General features: G+C 44.4%; 1 protein-coding gene across 2 annotated transcripts in view; it reads right to left on the reverse strand.

Annotated features, from left to right (window-relative positions):
* sema4c (sema domain, immunoglobulin domain (Ig), transmembrane domain (TM) and short cytoplasmic domain, (semaphorin) 4C) overlaps nucleotides 1-22,145 on the reverse strand; it is a 93,366-nt gene that overhangs the window by 70,484 nt on the left and 737 nt on the right. The gene's annotated exons all lie outside the window — the stretch shown is intronic.

Consider the following 22,145-nt stretch of genomic DNA (forward strand, 5'->3'; position numbering starts at 1 on the left):
AGCTAAGTGTTAAAGTGATGTCAGTAGATGATTGCATTGATAATATGGTAGCAACGGTAGGTATCATGGTGACCTGTCAATCACAAGGTAGCCACGCCCTAAAGCATCCCCTGCTTTCTGGTCTGGTGGACTCTAAATGGACCATCATGTACTAAATGAACATCATGCTGGATTGAAGAAGACTTGAAACTAGAGATTGAGACATAAACTCATGTTTATAATGTTTACTGAGATAATACATCAAGTGAGAAGTAGGACCATTTCTCATAGACTTCTATACAATCAGACTTCTTTTGCATCCAGAGTCGCCTGATGGCCAGCAGAGAGTTTCAGGTATTTAAACTTGCATTAGCCTGTATACAGGGAGAGAGAAAATGACTTTCTATACTTTGTGTGACCAAGTCATATTCAGAGTTATGGCAGGCATTTTGAAGGAAATTACTCATCTTTCTATTCCTTTGAGTGGGACATCTGTTCTATAACACAGCAGGTATCCAAAGTCTACACACACGCACACAGTGGACTCAACCTGTTTAGCCCGACACAATGAAGCACATAATCACATCCACGCACGCTGAGACACAAAGGAGTTATATCAAGACGGATTATCCCTGCTACACCCACACGCACACCCACACACAGATGAGTGTGCATGCACGCAAAGATGCATTATAAGTCCGAGCAGACGGAGTGCAACAACCTCAGACTGTTGCCGCAAGTTGATGACAGACGACAGGCGGAGGCATTGAAATGTATGTGTGAATACATAAAAACTTAATTCTTCTTTCCAAAATCCCAATACTTGATCACTTGACTAGATCAAGAAGTCCCAAAGAAGGAAAAAATAATTAAAGGTAGAACAACACACACACACACACACACACACACAGACACACACACACACACACACACACACAGCGAGCAGTTCTGGCTGAGGTCATCTTTATTAATAAACCCTCTGACAACAAACACACTCACATCAAGGCCCTCGCCCTCCCTTCATCCTCACCCCACACTCCCTTCCTCCCTTAGCTCCTTGAGAAATGGCAATTGCCAGACTGACACAGTGGGGGTTGTCTGTAGCCACACACACATACACACACACATACACAATGGCCTAGACACGGCATGTCAGTGATCTGTCAGAGGGTAACAGTGCAGAACAGGTGTGCATGTGTGTGTGTGCTTGTGTGTGTGAGCAAAAGAGAGGAAGGCCAGAAGAGACACACTTGCAAAGACACACTAAGAAGCATGCCCCGGCTCATTTGTTTTCACTGACAGGAGAGGAGAGCGATGCTTCTCTACAAGACATGCCTAAGGGAGGTGGACAGGTGTGTGTTGAGTGTGTGAGTCAGAGAAGGAGGAAACAGAGGAAGGGAATGGAACTCTGCAGTGGACTTTGAAGTGTGTGTGTGTGTGTGTGTGTGTGTGTGTGTGTGTGTGTGTGTGTGTGTGTGTGTGTGTGTGTATTGGTTTAAATCTATATATTTATGTATGTTTACTTCCCAGTATTTGTATGTGTGTGATGCTCTGTGAGAGAGTATAGCTGTATAAATGTGCTCTGCAGGGTTTGTGTGATGGAACATTAAGGCTTCAGCCATTTGGCATGCTCACGTGCCCTTGAGCAAGTAACTGTGGGTATCTCAGTATCAGAAAACGGTAACTGTGAAACCATTACTGAAACTCCCTCCAAATACCAGCTATGCAGCCAATCTATTCAATTCCATGTTCATTTACTATAAACATTATACTGTATATGATCTTGTTTAAGTTTTGACCAATTGGTTGCTGCATTAAAATGTTCTAATTGCTATACCTGTTGAAGACACCTGTGTGCTGCTATATGCTTTATAATGGAGGGATGAGAAATGATCAAGAAAGGTTTGATCAAACCTCAAAATGCTGCACAGTAATGCTGTCTGTGAGACAGGACTTCACAAGTCCTACACTGTGCATTTCCGCATGACATTGCATCCATCTTGTCCAGGTCCAGGTCACGGCGCCTGCAGGCACAGGAAGGAAGCCCCTCTCCCTCACTACATCCTTCCAGTTCTTTCTGAGGGATCCTGAGGTGTCTCAGGCCATATGGGATATACAGTATAATACCCTCAGTGTGTTCTGGATTTGCCCTGTGGTCTCGAAAGGGTTGACGTGCCCAGAACATCTCCAGGAGGAGGCGAGCATCCTAATCAGATACGGCAACTACCTCAATGAAGGATTCTACCGTTGGTCTGAGCTCCAGTCTGTCCCTAAAGCCGTATTTATAGTTCCCATATCCCTCTGGATAAATATATTCAAGTGATGCATTTTGTCATCTGACCATGTGAGGGTCCACGTGTAATCTATTCCATATCAGAATCATTCTGGTTTCTGTTTGTGATCAACTTCTAGTCAATGCAGGTAAAAAGTCTGGCATCTCTTTGCTAATTGGAGTCTTAGTCTTGGCCCGAATACCTCAGCACATATAGCTCTCTTGCCTACAGACACTTAATTGCATCACACCAACAACAATTGAACCTTATAGCCGCATTAAAACCTCATAAATTAATTTCAGCAGTTTTATAGTCAACAAGCTTAAGCTGTCTGTGTCCCCAAACCTCACACCTGGGACAATAATCAACCTGTAAATCAAGAGTTCTGCCTTCAGGTTAAACTCACTCGTCTTGAAGAGCGAGAGAGAGGTACAGCTTTTTTGCTGCGTTCATATCCCCGCTGCATCAAAACAGTGTTCTCATTTTAATTGAAATAGGGGGGCTGTGTTTTCTTTGCATTGCTAATGTCTAAGCAGGATCCTGTTTGGAAAAATCATGAGCTAACATGATATTTTCTCCTGTAGGAGGCGCTCTTTACCTTTCATGTCACACCGGATGTCACTACCTTGTTAAACAAGACGCATCTTCTTCTCATCATTCCAAACAAACAACCAAATACAAGACACAAAACATCCCATGATGCTGCTTGTTCCAGAGGATTCTTCACGGGGATGAATTACATAACACTGAGTGTTTCCTACAGCAAAGCTCAGGTAAAACAAACAAAAACATGAATAACGGCGCATGAATATGAAAGATTGAATGTTTGCATCATTTTGTGGGTGGCCAACTTTCACATTAATGAATCCAACCACGAAACAAAGTGTTTTTCCGTCTTACACGTAACAAGTTCTATATTACATGATGTACATTCTGTGACGAGATAAATTCTAAACCATGCCCGACTCTTCAGGGGGAGCTCAGGAGCAGGACATGTGACAACCTCAGCGAATCGCCTTGCTCAGCAAATGCAGAACAGCTGGTGAATCTCACCATTCGCTCTGGTTCGGCTGCATTTAACGTTTGGTTAAAAAGCAATTTCTTTTTCCACCTCAACGAAGCTGTTTTATGCTATTGATGCTTTTTTTGGATGCCGTGGAGTGGAGAGATGGCACAGACAGTGAGGGTACAAACGCAAATGTGGCCAGCTGGATTTGAGCATGCGGTGTCGGCGTCGGGAGTTTTAAAGTTTAAATGTCTAATGCCCCGGGACATCCCAAAAACATTATTTCCACAGTGGGACCATCTTCTGCTGCGTCTCCACAGGGGGAAAAAAGAACTGAAGCGTCCTCATTCTCCATATTTATGCTTGCAAGTAATCTCACATGCATACACATGTAAATTCAATGTTTGTTCAAAAATAGAAGTGATAAGACGCCAGCCAGGCATTTAGTCTCTAAACGGTAAAACAGGGCAACCCAGACACCGTGACCAACCAGGATTATATCACATGACATCACAGCGGGCCAGGAGCCAATCCCTCGCTCTGCTTTAAACTGTCGGGACCGCTGGAGACGAGGTGATACTACTCCACTCCAACCGGCTCACTTACATTTTATCTGCTGCCAATGTGAGCCGAAACTGGAATCAATGGTCTGGTAATGGACAGTGAGAAACCGCGTTAAAGTGTAATACTACCTTTGAAAATGCAGTTTGCTGGTTCGATATGTGCAGAACGCTCGCCTCGTAATGTTGTGAGGAAAATGCAGAGTGGGGAGGGTGCTGGTTAGGGAGACAGGATGGAGTTTGATCTGCGGATCATGAGCGCTTCGGCTCCATATTCAGGATTGAGTTATCGGACTGTTCAATGGTGAAAGAACAAGTCTGAGTCAGTGTTCTCTGCTCAAGTTGATTCTTCCGCAAGCGTGAAACTCTCTGAAACCGCTTTTACACGATGACGTTCAATAAAAACCACACACATGAAATTCTTTAAGGTGGGTTAGCGGCTCCTTAAGGCGAGTCTCACTGCGGGCTTTAAAAGGCTCTGCGGAGCAAAATCACCTCCATCACAATCACAGATGGAGACACAATAAAATCCGCTTGATATTTTTCAAACCGAAATGTAAAGATCAGCTTTTAGAACCTGTAATTTATTCATACAAACTGTCATCACATCCAGCTTTGTCACTGGGTAGCTTTTTTTTCCATCAACGGTCACTAATTGCAGGCCATTTTAAATAACATCAGCATAAACAAACCTGCCTTCGAAGCTCTCTGGTAGCAGACACACGCTGTCAACCCTCGAATCAAAAGCTCAGCAGTCAATTTGAGATGGAAAAAATGTCTGCAGTCTGGTAAATTGAAGCCACGTCTGCCCATAACCAAACCCAGTGGTGGGCTAACTGTTTAGACAGTCTGGCAGCGTGCAAATAGATATTGGTATGTTTAAAAAGGATGTCAATTTCATCTGCCACTGTTTGCTGTTGCTTTACCTACAAATCAGGACACAAGCTGAGACGATCCAAGGTTGGCGTGTTCCAAAAATGCACTCGTTTGAAAGTGAAGGAAAACAAACCAAACAAAAAAAGTCAAACTTTTCAAACTGACCGCGGCACTTCGATTGACGGTAATGAAAATAACAATATAATAAAAAAATACACAAAATCAAGACGCCACACATCCCCAGAAAGAATGAACGATAGCTCCCTGGCCCTTTAAGTCTAGGTTACAGGAACGATCTAGGCCATTTTGCTTCCATGGAAAAACAAAAGCAGCAGGGTGTCTGGGTGGCAAACAGGGAGGGGGAAAATGACAGCGTTACAAAGAAATCAAATAAAGTCTGACAATAAATGAAGTGCAGAGGAGGCCTGTGGTCAACACACAGAAGTCAAAGAGCTGCTGACAGCAACGATCACACTCCCTGCCTCTCTTTTTTTATCTGTTTGCTGCTTTCCCATTCGTGTCTGCATCACACTATCTCACTTTGTTGATTCTCTTTATCATCACAGACCCTTCTCCCGCTTCCATTTGAAAGTTTCCTCCATGCTTTTATTTATTTCAGCCTCCATTTTCTCTTTTCTCAGCTCCATCTGGTATTTTCTGACTTCCTCCCTTTTCTTGTGACTATTGGACGTCTTTCAGCCTCCTTCCTCCCCTTAAACGTCCATTCGGCTGCCTGACAACATATCTCCATATATTCAGTCATTTTCTTTGAAGAAATAATACGAAATTTGGGGAAATATACTTTTTAGCTCTCCCAAAGACTTGAAGGAAGAGACTGACCTCACTTTCATATCCGTGCACTGACTATAAAGCTACAGACAGGAGATGGCAAGCTTACTATATTATGTGCTTAAAGTCCCAGTCGGCAAGTCCGGCGGATGGAGGGCACTCTGTTTACAACTCTCAGGCCCCTCCCCCACGACCACCGAGCTCCTCCCCCTGGACTTCGTGCCCTTTGAAATCCCTTAGATCACGCCACCTTTGAAACGCGGGTCCGATGTTGACTCTGGTTTTATCATGGGCACCGTCGCCATCTTTCTTTTTTTCCTTCTTTTCCACCGGTGTTTTCTTTTCCTTGGTTGTTTTGGGCCTCCTTGTTTCGGTTTTTAACAGGGAATTGGAAGCTTGTTCCCTCCGCCCTTTTTTTGTTTTTCTAAAACCGGATGATTTATGTTGTTCTATCAGAGCATAGTGTCGGCTTCAGTGAATATGATCAAAAAAAAAATGATGCCGACTGGGGCTTTGAGCCATACAACACAATTTACAGAGGATTATGTGTGGGAGAAGGAAGTCTTTTCCCCACACTTCAACTATTACTACAAACAAAGTTCAGTAGTTGGACAAACGTCCTCATGCTAATGGTGAGACCAGCAGATTGATTGTTGGGGGTCGGAGGAGCGACGGGTGGATCTGACCAACACAAGTGGCAGAGCGGCATCCCGAGCAGCAAACTTGCTGTGAAGCTGCTAACAAAGTTAGCCTCATAATTCAAGTGTTAAAGTCATCGTAGTAGCTAATTGCATTGGTAATGTAGTAGCAACGCCGTGGTAGCGACCTGCCAACCACAAGGTAGCCCCGCCCTAAAGCATCCCCTGTTTTATGGTCTATTTGATGTGGGGCTGTGCTTTATTAAACACACATCATGCTGTATTGAGGAAGACGAGCCTGGAAAGACTAAAAATGTTGAGTTCTTCCTTTTACTTTTTCAGGTTGTTTCTCTGTGTCTTTTTCTCCCGCGGGTCTAAATAGTTAAGACCTGAGCAGCTCCTCCATTTAAATCAATGATGAGGAATTGAACAAACCCAGCTTCCCTGTGCTAGAACCAATACGTCGATAGACCCACTCCAACGGCTGCCAGTCCAGGGACAAACACACACACACACAGATGTCTTCATAGTTCAGTAACAACACCCTGGTGCACTTTCTCAGGTGTTTGAGCTTGTGTGCACATGAGGCATCATACGAAGTTCTGCAGTTCAGGTGAGAGGAGACACACACACATTTTCATCCTAATTGAAAACTGTTAAATTGTGTTTCAGAGCGTTTCAAAGCGTGTGTGTGTTTGTGTGGGAGGTGTGACGCAGCATATATGACGGAACAAGAAAATGTGAGAATGCCGTGCAAGAATGTGTCGGAATGCTCAGCTCGTGTGTTTGTTGATTTTGCACAGCTTGCCCCCACAAACACGCGCACACACACACACACACACACACACTTTTCAAAACCCCTGGTGCCTTTGTGAGTCAGTCTCGTCAGTGTGTGTGTGTGTGTGTGTGTGTGTGTGTCCACATCTTAATCTCTTAGCTTAGACAAACCCAGCAGTTTCTAGTAAATGTTGTTAATAAAAGTCTAGCAGGAGCTCTGTCTGTCATACAGCTGTGGTAATGCACACACACACACACACACACACACACACACACGGATATATATAATTAATAAGACTATGGGAGAACCAGACAAAAAGCACTTAGACAAAGGCACACCCTCACACACACACACACACACACACACACATCCACGCTCACATTCAGACACAAAGAGATAAAGACGCACACAGGTTAGCACACACGCACAAAGATGCAGACACAAAGGAACAGCCACACTGACTCTGGGACATAAGGCAAAGGCAGAATCACACACATCTAAACAAAGACAAATGACACACACACACACACACACACACTGCGACAGACGGCAAGAGTCTGACAACATGCAGCATATCCAGCACCAGCATTGTGACGCATAGGCGACACAGCGGCCCACCACCGATGAGTAACACAACCCGATACATGCCACGAGCGCTGAGGCAGCATGCTGCGATGGCGAACGCAGCTTGAGTACGGATGCTTTTGTGAGCTACATAATACGAGAGGCGTTCAGCGATGCAGCAGCTCTGTGGAACAAAGCGAGTATCCATGCAGTTGCAAAAGAGAGGACTCCCACATTGAAACGCAGAGCACAGCGGAGCGCTCACACCCAAACACCAGTTGATAATCATGAAGGAGTCTACCGCCTCCTTTATAGTAGTTTAATTGGCACAACACTCTCTTTGAAGTGACTTGCAGAATAGTCAGATTGGGCTGGGGATAGCTTTCATGTCACGATTATCCTGGCCAAAACAATTTGCAAAATTATCCTGATAATCATTGAAAGATTGTGAAAAATCCTATAATAGCACTGAAACATACCAGAATCACTTTACATTGTGTTAACACACACAGTCTTGTATTGCCTCACCGATAAGACATCCTTAAAATATATATATAATATATACAGTAAGTAAAGTCCTCGAGTAAAGCACAATAAGAAAATCTTAAATAAGATGATCATGAATCAGAAAGTCTGCCTATCAATAGGAATATAAAGGATATATAAATAAAAATTGGATTTTTGTATCCTGTATTTTATAAAAATCTGGTTATATTTGTCACTTGTCTTCCATAGTGAGCAAAAGAGATTATTCAAGTGACTCATGACGTTGCATTGCTGCCGCTGCCGATGTAGCAATGCGGCGGTAGCAATGCGGCGGTAGCAACGCGGCGGCAGCAACGCGGCGGCAGCAACGCCGCGGCAGCAACGCCGCGGTAGCAACGGATCAACCCATCACAGACTGACATTGCATCTTATTATGGTCAAACTTTTCGCAGTAAGTTTGGTAAGTCAAATACACATCTGAGCTACAATACTTAGCAGGTGCTCTTTGGTTGGGGAAAAAGTCGGATCAGTCACACAGGTGAGGTTGTTTGGTGGAGAGATATAGAAGCATGTGAGCCTTTTTTTCATGCTGGATCCGATTACCATTTACCACAGCAGCTGAGCACTGTTTGTTAAGTCTGGATCTGTTCACAACGTCGGTAAGCCTGCAGCACGAACCGCAACCATGTATTGCATGTATTCAAGCGTGTGATGGCGTGTCACTGTGAGGTTGATGTATTGTAAGGTAATGACTTAAATAAACCTTTTCATAAGCCTTTAAATCATGTTGGAGTGTCACATTAGGTTATCCATATTTCGATCATTCAGAGAGAAACACACTTTCATTCAGGAAAAGGGGGCACTGCTATAATTAATAAATACTAATGATAATACCCATCATTCAAAAATAAATCTTAAATCCTAAATATTGAATTGCTGTAGGCCTCCTGTAGCAGGAACAAATGTGCTGTCCTAGAGCATTCTAGAAGCTCTCCATCTAACGTCCTAAAACGTGGCATTGTATCGTTTTTCTCCGTCACTATAAGGACTTCAGATAACTTTGTAATTGTAGCTGCGAGGCAAGACGTCACAAGTCAGGCTGTAACCTCCTGTTCTTATTATTATCAGCCGACACTTTGTTATTGATCACAGGCTGAGGCCTTGAGGCCTTCTTAGTACTTTTTCCTCCTCTCATGGTTCTTTGGCACACACATAAATCACATGCACTTCCCTGCTTTGCCCTTACACACATTATATTAAAAGCATTACATTTTTTGGATACGCAGTACAATTATTTGCTTGCTTGCCGAGAGAGAGATTAAATGACCGACCATTGAATAGGTTAGCTTAGCATTGAGACAGGAAAGAGCCGGGAAAGGAGGCAGCAACCTCCGCTTCTGAAAAGTGCAACCACCGCTGAAGTGCCTTTAACTTGCATTCTCTCTACTGGCCATCGGGGGGGGGGGGGGGGGCATCTGAGAGAAGTCAATGACAAAATAACCCAACTTCTCACTTGATTCATAAAAATTCCAAGATGGTGACGATTAAAATGCCGAACCTGGGTCTTCAAAACCGGAGTCCAGTGGGTGACGTCACAATGACTACATCCACGTCTTATATACGGTCTATGGGAAATAGCTAGCCTGGCTCAGAAGTTAAACAAAATCCACCATAACGTCTAAAGCTCACCCTCCATACAAAAATCAAAGTATAAAGAAATTGAAATAGACCAGAGCATAACCCCATATAAAAGCACACATGTACACTACTGCTTTAACTCAATCTAGTTCTCCAGCTTCTCAGCCTACAGATAATCACACACACACACACACACACACACACACACACACACCCACAGAGCAGCTAACTTAATTTCAAAATCAATTAATTAAAAAGCACGGTCCTCTCCCACAGGGAGTGAAAGACAAATTTGAGGAATTTAATCCTGGTACACAAATCAGAGCTGCAGAGATATGAGAGGACAGGATGGATGGAGGGATGGAGGGGCGGAGGGATGGAGGGACGGTCAATGAATTTTAAAAAGGGAAGGCGATTTAGCTCGGTCGCTTCAATTTGACACTACTCCTCTTGCTTTTCCTACTTTACCGCACCGCTTTCTTTCTATCTATCTATCTATCTATCTATCTATCTATCTATCTATCTATCTATCTATCTATCTATCTATCTATCTACCTACCTACCTACCTACAGAAGGTAAGCATAACAGAAACAGTGTAAGTGTGTGTGTTGGTGGGGTCCCTCTCTCACTCCCCCACTGTCTCTTTCCATTAGTTCTTTAAGAAGGAGACATGTTATTGATTTTTGACGCGTTGAAGCAGAGGAGGCCCAAAGTGTGTGTGTGTGTGTGTGTGTGTGTGTGTGTGTGTGTGTGTGTGTGTGTGTGTGTGTGTGCATGTGAGTGAGTGTGTTCTCCGCGGCTGGTCTCTCACCTCGGGTGAGAAAAATCACAATAAAGAGTTTGCCTCTCTCTCCTCCCCGTCGTTCCTTAAAACACTTAAAAGGTACGACAAAAAGTGAAAGAATAACGCTGCATGGTAAACTCTTCCATTCGTGTGACCAAGAGAGTGAGAGTGACAGAGAAGAGTGTGTGTTTGCTTCTGAATGTGTGTGTGTGTGTGTGTGTGTGTGTGAATATGTTAGTACAGGTAAGCGTGTGTGAGAAAATGCATGTGGCCTTCTATACTTCTATATTTGAGTGATGTCACGACTGTGTTTTAGAGTGTGTGTGTGTGTTTCTTCTATCATAGGAAGCATGTTCTGGAAACGGAGATGTTTCTTGTATCCCTGAAGTATAACAATGTGCTGATCTGTTTTATCCTGTTGGATCATTCAAAATATTTGATTCTTAATGAAACCTGACTTCTAATGCGGAATCAAATAAAGTACATATAATGTGTATCCCCTTTTAGACTGTCTTTTCGTTGCAGGAGTATTCAACGAGCAAAAGTTCACCTTTAGTAGTTGATGCAGCGAGCTAATCAGATGTCCGACGCTCATTGAATACATCACGCAGCCAACGAGTCCACAGACGAGACTGCAGTCATGCTGTGACGTCTCATTCGTTCCACAAAGCCGGGGTGCTATCTAAATGCAGACATACAAAGTTCTATCTAAACGCAGACATACAAAGTTCTATCTAAACGCAGACATACAAAGTTATATCTAAACGCAGACATACAAAGTTCTATCTAAACGCAGACATACAAAGTTCTATCTAAACGCAGACATACAAAGTTCTATCTAAACGCAGACATACAAAGTTCTATCTAAACGCTCCGGTTCGCAAAATATTTTGACTCGCCTTTCCACCATTACGGCGGAACCGTCTGTCTAAAAGGGGCTAGAGTGTGTCAGAGCAGGACACAATGTAGATGTAAGTGTATGACTGTTGCAGGCTGCATATGGAGAGGTTTATTACAGGAGTACAGCAGGAGAAAGTGGGGCTGAAGGGAGAAATAGAGGGAGAGTGAGAGATTGAAAGAGGGGGCGAGAGAAGAAGGTGAAAGCCAGGTTGGAAATTGATGGTGTAATTGTTGACTCTTATCGTGGTTTCTCAGAGCTGTTGTCTGGGCAGGCCGGCATTTTTCTCGCTTTCCAATCTCTGTCTCTTTGTAGAAGTGGACCAAACCTGGCAACCCGTATACTTTTATCTACTTTATCGCCGTCGCTTGTATTCTTCCCAGTGCTTCTCTCGCCCCTCACTGTCATATTACTGTGGCCTCATCCACTGAGTATCTTCCTTTTTTTCACCTTCTCAGACAGCCAGACATCATGCAGAGAGCAGTGGACTGGAAAAGAGCAGTGGGACAGAGGGGGGTAGTGCAGCCAGCCGGGGGGGTCAAAGGTGTGTCTGGAGCAGGATAGGGGTGGGTGAGGGGCAAAAACAGACCCCCTCTCTCTCTCTCTCTCTCTCTCTCACCGTGTTTCCACCAAAGTGTTCCTGGTCATTTCAGTCTCGGGGGAATACTTTTAATGGAACTGAAAGGTTCCTTCAGCCTACTGTTTGCATTTCCATCGAAGTCTAAAGACCTGGAGCATAACACGGTGTAGCTGGTGGTCGCAGCGGTAAACGCACATTGATTTTATTTCCCTGTGACGAATTCTACTGCAGCGTTGTATTCACTGATGCACGTTGCATGTAATGAATGAAAGGCAGAGGAGCGAAATTCAACTAGGAGCGTCTGTTTCCACAGTAAATCATCTGTTGAATGTTTGATGGGTATTTCTTTGCGCTTCAGAATGTAGATGCCGTGAAACATTCAGAAAATAACCCCCCCTCTCATTCATTCTTCAGCTTGCTCGCTTATGCAATCTCTCTCTCTCTCTCTCTCTCTCTCTCTCTCTCTCTCTCTCTCTCTCTCTCTCTCTCTCTCTCTCTCTCTGCATGTTTTTCAAATGAGTCTGGGAGCTGGTAGCAAAGCAAACAGAGAAATCCTCTCCCATCATCTCAAAATGGTCCCAAATCAATACCATAGTACTTCCTTGTTTTATGAATGAAGCACCACATGAGTGTTTGACTGGGATGTCACCCGTTTCCAATAGAAACCAAACATTTTTTGAAATGAGATTTCGATTTCAACCTTTTTTTTGTATTTTTTTCCAACACAGGATCAGCGTTTCTTCTGCTATCTTTTCTCTTTCCGGTATGCGTGAGGGCGTGGCTACCTGGTGACTGACAGATTGCTAGCATGGCCGCGCTCCCGTTGCTAGCAATGCAAATAGCTACTAAGATGTCTTTGACACTTAGCTGTAAAGTTCACCTTGAATTATGGAAGATAACTTTCTTCACTGGTTGCAAAAAAAGATGGCGGTGGCCAAAATGCCGACTCAAGCCTTCAAAACCAAGTCCACAAACCAATGGGTGATGTCATGATGACTTCATCCACTTCTTAGCCCTGTGGAACGTCAAAAAGGGGTTTCTTTCATGCCCCCGCCGTACACTCCCTCCCACAAGCCAAACCAACACAACAGCAGGACTATTAGAGCAGCAGCTGCTGATACAGCTGAGCTCAAAGGTGACCCTTCAGTTCTGGACTTCAGGTGAGGCCAATGAGATGCTAACTAGAGCTGGCACGAATAATCAAGCAAAACTAGCAGGGAGGTTTCTCTATAAAAGTGTGGCAGAGCAGACCCGGAGAAAGGGAATCAATAAAGTTACACTGCAGCTACCACAGACATTTAGAGTTGGATTTTGCCCGATGATATCACCACCACGACCCCACAAAAATGTAAGTGCTGTGTAGCTAAGGAGGCCATATGCTAACTCGTTTCTGACTCCCAACATTGTGGAGGTCCCCGTGAGCACTTGAGCACCGAAACTTTTACCACCAACCGTTGCATGTCCATGTAATATTTTCATAGATAGAACAGACTCATTTTAAGACTACTAGTGATCATAAAAAAAACAACAATAAAAAATCCAGGTACAACCAAAACCTTAAAAGTCCAACAATGTAATAAATCCTCAAAAAGCAAAAGGCTCTGGTTACACTGGGAAGCTCCCACTGTGAAGGTAGGCTGCTTGTGGAAGAGTATGTGAAGGAAAACTGCAAGCAGAGCTAATCACGTTGAAGCCATCCAATACTGTGACATTACAGCATCACCGGGTATAAAGATGTTATCCACAACCAGGATCAGTTCTTTTGGTCAGAAGTCTGATCTCTTACTGCACGAGGAATTCTGGTTTCTGCAGGATCAAATAAATTGCATGCAATATGTAACGCGGACGCAGGTAGGCGTGCAGATGGCAACATAAACAAACAGCAGGTTGAGGATATTTAGGTATGACACTTCTAAGCCTGTGTTTACTTTTCATTCAAGGCACACAGAAAAAGGTTGCCTTTAACAAGTCTTTTGCACAATGCAACAGTAACAGTGAGAGGTGACCTCACCGCAGCACTGCTGTAAACATTTATTATAAATGAAGAAAAGGTGCAGTAACTCATGGGTTTAGACCATGCTGGTGTCATCGTCAGGATCCAACGAGGCAAAACCTGATGAGTCAAGTAGCAAGGCATCTCACTCCTGGCTCTTTACTGACACATCTCCAATGGAACAGTGTGTCACGCATCACCCTACACCCTCTACACGCTTGCCAAAATGGCTCAATGGCACTGGAAAGAAAAACTTGCTCGGTAGTAAAAGTCACACTGGTCCAGCATTGCTTTTTGAGGAATAAAGGGTTACACAGACTAAATGGGACAACAATGCAATGCTTAGATAGCCTTCATTGAAATTGCCACACTGGGTAAACCTCTATGTTTCATTTAGAAGGGGCCAACTTTGATAGACAAACACAACAAGACATAGGCAAGGGTAGCTTCCGGTCTCCTAACGGCTAGGAAAAAGCAAAGCTACTCCCACACCCTAGCTCTAAAAGAGCAGTCATGTCGTGGCCCTCCTGCTGCCGATAAGCCTGCATGGGCCCCTCTGGAGTGCCTAGCCTGGAGAGAGACCATTAGCCCGGCTGCAGCTCCTTCCTGGATAAGCTGCAGCTTACCAGCCTGCGAACCGCAGGGCAACTTTTTATTGTCCTTTCAAAACTTTATGTGTGGGGCGATAGCTTGGGAGGGGCTGGCCGTGCTGAAGTCTGCATTACCGTGTGTGTGTGTGTGTATTCAAGCTGCGCGCTCCCGGCACTTCCTGCCCACTAACGGCCAGTCCCACGGTAGGGAGGGTGAGCTCTATCGGACCAGAACAATGCCAAAAGAAGGCTGTCATAAAAACAAACTACCATGCTCTGGTTAGCACAGGGAAGAGGAGGGCAGGGGCCTACTTCCCTCAACACACACCCTACAGCGCACTGCACTCGCATCATTACTCACACACACACACACACACACGCAGTCACAGATATCCAGTCCATGAGCCGCTAATATCGTCTGCTGGTAGCTTATACTCATGCATACACTACCGAGGAAACAATGCGTGAAAACAGCTCGAAGTGAGAGCTTCGGCATGCAAAGTGCAGACGAATATAGCACCATCACCACTGTCAGTAAACAATAGGAACCTCTGCATTCACGTCGCGTCCAAACAGATTTGACGTGTCACCAAAACCAGAGCAACACGAAAAGAGAACAATTCTGGCGGTCCTCTGTACACAAAAACCCGATGCAGCAGACTGAGCCAGAAAAACATCTGCTGAGTCGGGACAAACACGACAACAAGCAACCGACGAAGAGGTGCGTCGGGGGGCCTCAGAAAACCGTGGAAATACTTTACACAGTGGCCCCGAAACACAGTTGGCTCGCTGACAAGTTTTCAGGGCCGGGCAGATTATCATCTCGATTCCGGTCCAGCTTTACAATTTCAACCAGTGCCAGGAATGGGCAGGCCCAGGATGGAACAGAAAAGATGAGTGCAGCTGCTCTCCGAGGAAGAAATTACTGGACAAGTATCAAATATGATGAAGATTCTCTCCCCAAGCCTGCCTTTGACTCAGTAAGGAGCTCAGAAACACACACCGCATGGCCAAAGACACTCGCAATGAGACATGGGAGACCGTATGAGGATGTCATGTCATGATTATCGTGGCCAAAATGATTGCAATTCACCATATTATCCTGATAATCATCAACATATGCTCAAAATGGTTCTAAAACATACTGGGACCACTTTACATTGGCTAAGGAAACAAATATGTTTAGTGTGTCAACGATAAGATACACATCTGTTTGAGTGAACATCCTTTAAATCCTTTTAAATTAAATGTAACTTTTGTATCTATTTTTCACTTCTCTCCCATGATAACAAGCTAGACAGCATTTCCAAGTCACTCGTGACAATATTCACGATTATCACGATAATTAAAATTCACCACAATCAACTTATTGTGAGTGTTGGGATGAGTAGGGATGGGCTCCACCCAGTGGATTGATACGATAACGGGAAATTTGAATGATTATACAGTCTAGTGACCACTCATTAGGAATATTTCTGGGAATTAAGCTTAATTGCTTTTGTTCCCAGATGAAAAGATTGATACCACTCCCCTCAGATGTCTGAGCGCTAAATGCGTAGCTTGAGCCTGCAGCCTGGTTAGCTTAGCTAAGCAAAAAGTTTCCCTTCACTCCACATGATACAGCACCTTCACAATTGCTCACTGTCAAACCCGCTGCCTGTTCATGTGTATTGAAATACTGAGTTGTCATCACTTTTTATTTAAGCGTTTTCACAGAGCCCAGCTCAATCACATCACAACCTCTCCAACACTGCGTGTCCTGTTTTACATAAACACTTGAATGGACAGCTAGTTACTGATAGATGCATCATCATCCACGAAGAGCAGGGGACTATTGAGTGTGAGAGAGAGAGAGAGAGAGAGAGAGAGAGAGAGAGAGAGAGAGAGAGAGAGACAGCAGATGGCCAGGAGTGGTCAGCTGGTAACAAACAAGCAGGTCAGGGCTTCTCCTCCACCACATTCAACAACTCATAAATAATGCAGAGGACACGAACCACCCAGAGCATCTCCACCAAGCTTCTCCTCGGGACCTCCAGAGCCACAGATAGAGGGTTTGCTGTGCGGTAGAAGAGACCTTTATGTCATGCCACCGGTTCCTTCATTTGTTTCAGACAACAGTAATTAGATTTGGCTGAGGCCTCTAACCATTGCATTCTACCAATAGAAATAGAATTGGAGTAGAAGGGACATTACAATTCAGGTCGATGTAGCAGGAAGCAGTGTACAATTTCATGTGTAGCCTACCGCCGCCATTGCTACCGCTGTAATGGAACTTTGCTTTCAACGAAAATGACTCAGTGATGGCTAGAATGAACACCAGCAGCAGTGCTAAAGGTCGAAGGCCCCTCCACCTCACTCCCCACTGGCCCAGAGAAGAACAAGCTTCATGTCTCCGGAGTGCAATATTAGGAATCCCACTATGGAATAAAGGTATGCATGACCCATCCTCTGATTGGCTCACCCTGATATTCTTACTCTATCCCCTGACCAAATCTCACTCCAAACTTTTATAGCCGATGAAAACAACATGTACTCAAAGAGGCATGAGTAGGCCACGTGATTCCTTCGCCAAAGAAAGAGTCGTGATTTAGCCTCTGGAGCTGCGACCACACTGCCGTGTGTAGTCCCCATAAATGCAGCAATGACAATAATCGCCATTTTATTTTGTACTCGTCAAATCGCAGTTCAATACCTGTTCGATTTTTCTTTTCCTGTGGATAAACACAACTTCCAGATTGCAAGAGTGAAATTATTTGCTACACCCAGCGTTACTTGTACCACAGATTTGCCTGCAGGAATGTCAGCATATGCACCATATTGGATTCTACACCAGCCTGACATTCGTGGAAACACTTTCCCTCCCGCAGGGCTTATTTATTTATTGATTGCCCCAAAGGGGGGCTACATCATTCATAGAGGGTGCAAATATGTATTACTGCCCTGTGTTCCAATATTCTGAAAGTATTGCTTTTCTTTTGGGCCATAATTTGAATGCCAAGACAACTTCATTTAACGTGACAGAATTGATTTTGAAAGAATGAGAGAAAGATCCTTACAGACAGCTTTCAGAGGCATCAGGGTACTGGCGCACTGAAAGGATTATACTACTTTCCTCTCTCCAAGTTTTCACTCACAATGGGCTAAATATGAAGTTGTCTGTTCAATTAAAGTTGAGTTATATGTATAAAATATAAGTGGTAATGCTTACACTTTGCAATGCGAAAATGACCTCATTATGCTGCTCAAACTGAGCCGAATCAAGAGAGGAAGAGGATGAGAGAGCGCTCAAAGGGAGCGAACGCTACTCGTCTCGGAACAGCGACAATCACAGCCGCTGCCAAAACCCTCCGGAACCATCTTCCCCTTCTGATGGAAACTTCTCAAAAGGCCTTAAAGCCACTGAGAGGGGCTGGAGGTTGAGCACTGTGATTTGTGTGTGCGTGCTTCGGCTTGTTTGTGTTCTATTAGTAGTTTTATTTGACATCGATAAATTGTGCGCGGCTGCATCAACTTTGAGAGATTCCACGTTTCTGTAAACAAACGAGCCGGAAGGAGCTGGAACAGCTCAAGGCACTGCAGATAAAAAAACCCCATCAACACTCTGACAATACACATGTCCCATTTAGAAAGGAAATGCTCGACATAAATATAACAAATTAGGCAATTCCACAACATGGGAGCGGAATGAAGAGATACGGAAAACAATCTGATCGGGAACCAGTCATCTGCTGTGACACGGTGACATACGTAACTACATGTATGTGGTACATGTACATTTTGAGCAGGTTTTTGAGGACAGAATGTGTTCACCCAGGAAAATATGAAACGTTAAAATAAAGTATGTGATGCAAAAGATAAAAAGCTTGACTTTTGACTGTTCAAATACATGGTGGTGGTGAGGTAGGAAGATAAGAAATAAAAGGTTTTAAAATCCTTGTGAAAGATGTCCTGAGCCGATCATTTCTTTCACACAAAATCATTCAATGTTTGCATGCTAACTGCAAGACAATTGCTATATAATACATACTGTTTGCAATTATATAACGGATGTATTATGAAACTGGGGCGATAGCAAAAGGTTAATGCTAGGTGAGAAGCTAACATCTCTCTGTCTTCCCTCATACCTTACTAATACTCATACCTTACTTACTAGCTTACGTAAGTTGTCAATGCATGTTCATCATTTCTCCCAGAAAGCCCAACTGTCCTGCATCTGCTGTCAAACTGATTCCTCTTCATTCATTTGCTGGTGTTTTCCGTCCACTTGGTCATGTTTTGTTAACTTGCAGTGTGTTGAGCTATGTTGGCCAAAGCAGATTTGCTCCTGGGTTGCTTTACGGCACGGAAAGAAAGATTGCTTGGGACACGGAGGAAGTAGAGGGTGCTGTTCTAGAGGAGGAAAGGCTTTTTAAAAATGAGCAGATGGCGGACGGCAACAAAGGTCAATGAAACAACTCAAAAAAATTGATGCGAAAAGAAATAAGGGCACTACACCGGAGGTTAGGGAGGAAGGACGGGAGGCAACATCCCGGTTACAGGAAGCAACAAGATTCAGGGTTTTTGGACTGCATTTTGACAAAAAATGAAAAATGTAATGATTCCACAAGATGCAATGTAATCAATGAGCCAATAACATGCTAATGTCTAGAAATCCATAGTGTGTGTGAGTGTGATTAAGTGAGCCAGAATTTCACGTTCTGGTGTTACGGTGTCATTTTTAGTCCACAGCTGTGCACATATCACACCTCCTCTCAACACACACAATGCTTTGTCTGTAAACCTGCTCCGTAATGAACTAACAGCAATCCTAATGCAGGCACATATGCACAGGAAGCATGAAAACATAAGGTTTGTATCACTTTGACCCCGCACCCTGCCAAAGCCCATATACCGGGACGCTCTTGTAAACAAGCTTCTTCCCTTCTCTCTTTTCTAAACATCAGCCTGTCCAGCGTAGCCCTGCCTCCTGCCTGTTCCCTACAGCACCCACCGACACACACACACACACACACACACACACACACACACACACACACACACACACACACACACACTATACCCATCTGCTTCTGCTCTCCAGACCTTGCATCTGGCCTGCCATGAACCATATCTCTGTTCAACGCAAACACATCTAAACACACACACTGTGAGGCATCAGAAAAAGGGAGTCGGGTCCATTCTGCTCATGCAGCATCAGAACAGAGAGGGCACGGCCGGAGACGTGAACTCCCTTCAACTCAGCAGGAAACGCAGGACAATCTGAAATGGCAGAAACAACAAAAAGAGGAGCATATCTGCTGCCGAAAGAGAGTTTCTGAAAGGGAAGAGAAGGCAGACAGAGAAGGAATTAAATCGTCGGTGGAATGAATATTTTGAAGAAAGCTAAGTCTACCGTGGGAAGCTGGCATGTCTACTGTTGCTCAGTGGAGGATGTGAAATTAAAAAAAGCCTCTCCCACCATCAGAAATGCATGATTATTAGTGGGAATTCAGAGCCGTACGCTCCCACAACATGCCCAACACCGAACACAAGCCACAATGTGTGTCCGCTGTATGCGGAGCCCTTGTGTCGTAGGGTGAGGAATCAGCGCGTTATCACGGGAGTGTACTGTGCATTCAGCTGCTCGCCATGTGGGTTACAGAGTCCGCTGCACTGATGCGATGCATGTGACACAGAGCTGGCGATTAAACACACAAGCACACGCAGCAGACGGGAGACATCTGGCGCAGCGGCGATGTAGCGGCTGTGATGCAACGTGGGCCCTTTGGTGTCATAAACACACTTTATGTCACATTTGCGCGCACATGAACAGCGATGGAGGCGAATGCGTAGATGGACGGCATTCAGCTCACTAATCCGTCGCCCTTTGCCAAACACAATGAAGAGAAATGGCTTCGGGATGGAAGGCTGAAAGTCTGAAGACGTCATCTTGGGGCTTTTGGAAACTTTGATGGGCATTTTTCTTTTGTTTTCTGACATTTTATAGACAAAATAATAAATCGCTCGGTGGCAAAAATAACCAGCGGATTAGTCTTTTATGAAAGTAATCGGGTTTGGGGGGTTTTGCAGCCTTGTTGCGAAGTGGACGGCAGCGGGGAGCGCAACACCCAGAGGGGCACGCATAAACACACGCACTGCAAATAACAGATTTGTCCAACTCGTACTCAAACAGCACAACGACATATTAAAAAGCCAGTACGGGAAACTGTGTGTGAATCTGCACACCGCTGTGCCTGAACCTGACTGTGAAGGCATGTTTCTGTATGTACGGCAGGATACATGCGGCCCTTTGTTTGGGCCATGTTGTTTAATTGTGTGTGTGTGTGTGTGTGTGTGTGTGTGTGTGTGTGTGTGTGTGTGTGTGTGTGTGTGTGTGTGTGTGTGTGCGTGAGCAGCATGAGGAGTGTGTGAGGGAAGATGGGAAGGAGGCTGGACATCAGGATGTGGAGCCCATTGTCTGTCCTACAATGAAGAGATCGAGTCGGCAGGAGTCCTGTGGCTCTCTCAATGGAGGCATTAACATCTGGGGCCAGGGGGCTGCAGTGTGTGTGCGTGTGTGTGTGTGTGTGTGTGTCTCTTTGTGGCAACTGGCCTGGATAAAACTGGATTTTCAAGGCTTTTTTTCTTGCATGGGAATAATGCAGATGTCAGGAGGAATGCTTCAACCACCAAACTAGACTACCAGTCTGGAATAATCGTCTCTTTCATATCGAGGATTACGTCCGTTCTTAAAGGTCTGCGAACTTGATTTTACAAATGAGACGGCGTGGCTTTTGGTGGGATTACCCTCCGCTACATTCCCCTACACTGCAAATGTGAATGTGCGTCTCACAACGCAGAATCCTACCGGTTATGGCACTTTCATTAGTCTTTGCAAATAACAGGTTGGCGTACGCAAACACCTCAAACCAGCCGCCCACGAACCGTACGAGAAATGACACAAACGTCGAGGCAGGAAGGGGATCCACTCACATAAAGTCTCCCTCCATCCCACATGGCAATAACGTGACTGCACTAACTTCTCCCACAACACTTGCTGTCTTTATGTCGAAGGGCCGCACTCCCCCTGTGCCGTCTGAGAGTTAACTGGCAGTGGCACCATCCAGCTCGTAAAAAAAAAAGAAAATAAAGACAAGACCCCCCACTCCTCCTCCTCCTAAATCGCCACTTCTTTTCTTTTTTTTTTACACAAATCCTTCCTCACTGTCCAGTGTGGACGCCTGCCCTTCTCCTCAGTAATTACAATAATCACTCAACTGAAGCTAATACTTACTTCATTAAGGCAACAAAAATCAGGAGGAGTTTAAGGGGGGGAAGCACTCCAACCAAATATTTCAAGTCAGATGAATATTGACACAATAAGTGCTTTTGCAAGTGAGAAATAGATTCACTCGTTACTTTTTGGCATTAGAAGTGGCTGGTAGGCATATATCATAACTACTATGTGGAAATGAACTCTTATGATGTCTATATCCATTTTCAGAAAGATGCTGAGTGGAACAATGTGAGCACAGGAGACTTTGTCATTGCACCTATAAAAGTCTCTCTTCAGGCAGCCAATAGAGGTCATAAAGTAAGTTAGGAATATGAGTGAAATATTATATTGACGGTATAGAAGATGCAAAACACTATCAATCTAAGAAATGTTCCGAAAAGTTCATTTTAGCCCAAACAGACATTGCACAGATATTGCAGGCACGTAATACACAGGA

The sequence above is a fragment of the Eutrigla gurnardus genome (assembly GCF_963514095.1).
Source record: "Eutrigla gurnardus genome assembly, chromosome: 13".
NCBI lineage: Eukaryota > Metazoa > Chordata > Actinopteri > Perciformes > Triglidae > Eutrigla > Eutrigla gurnardus.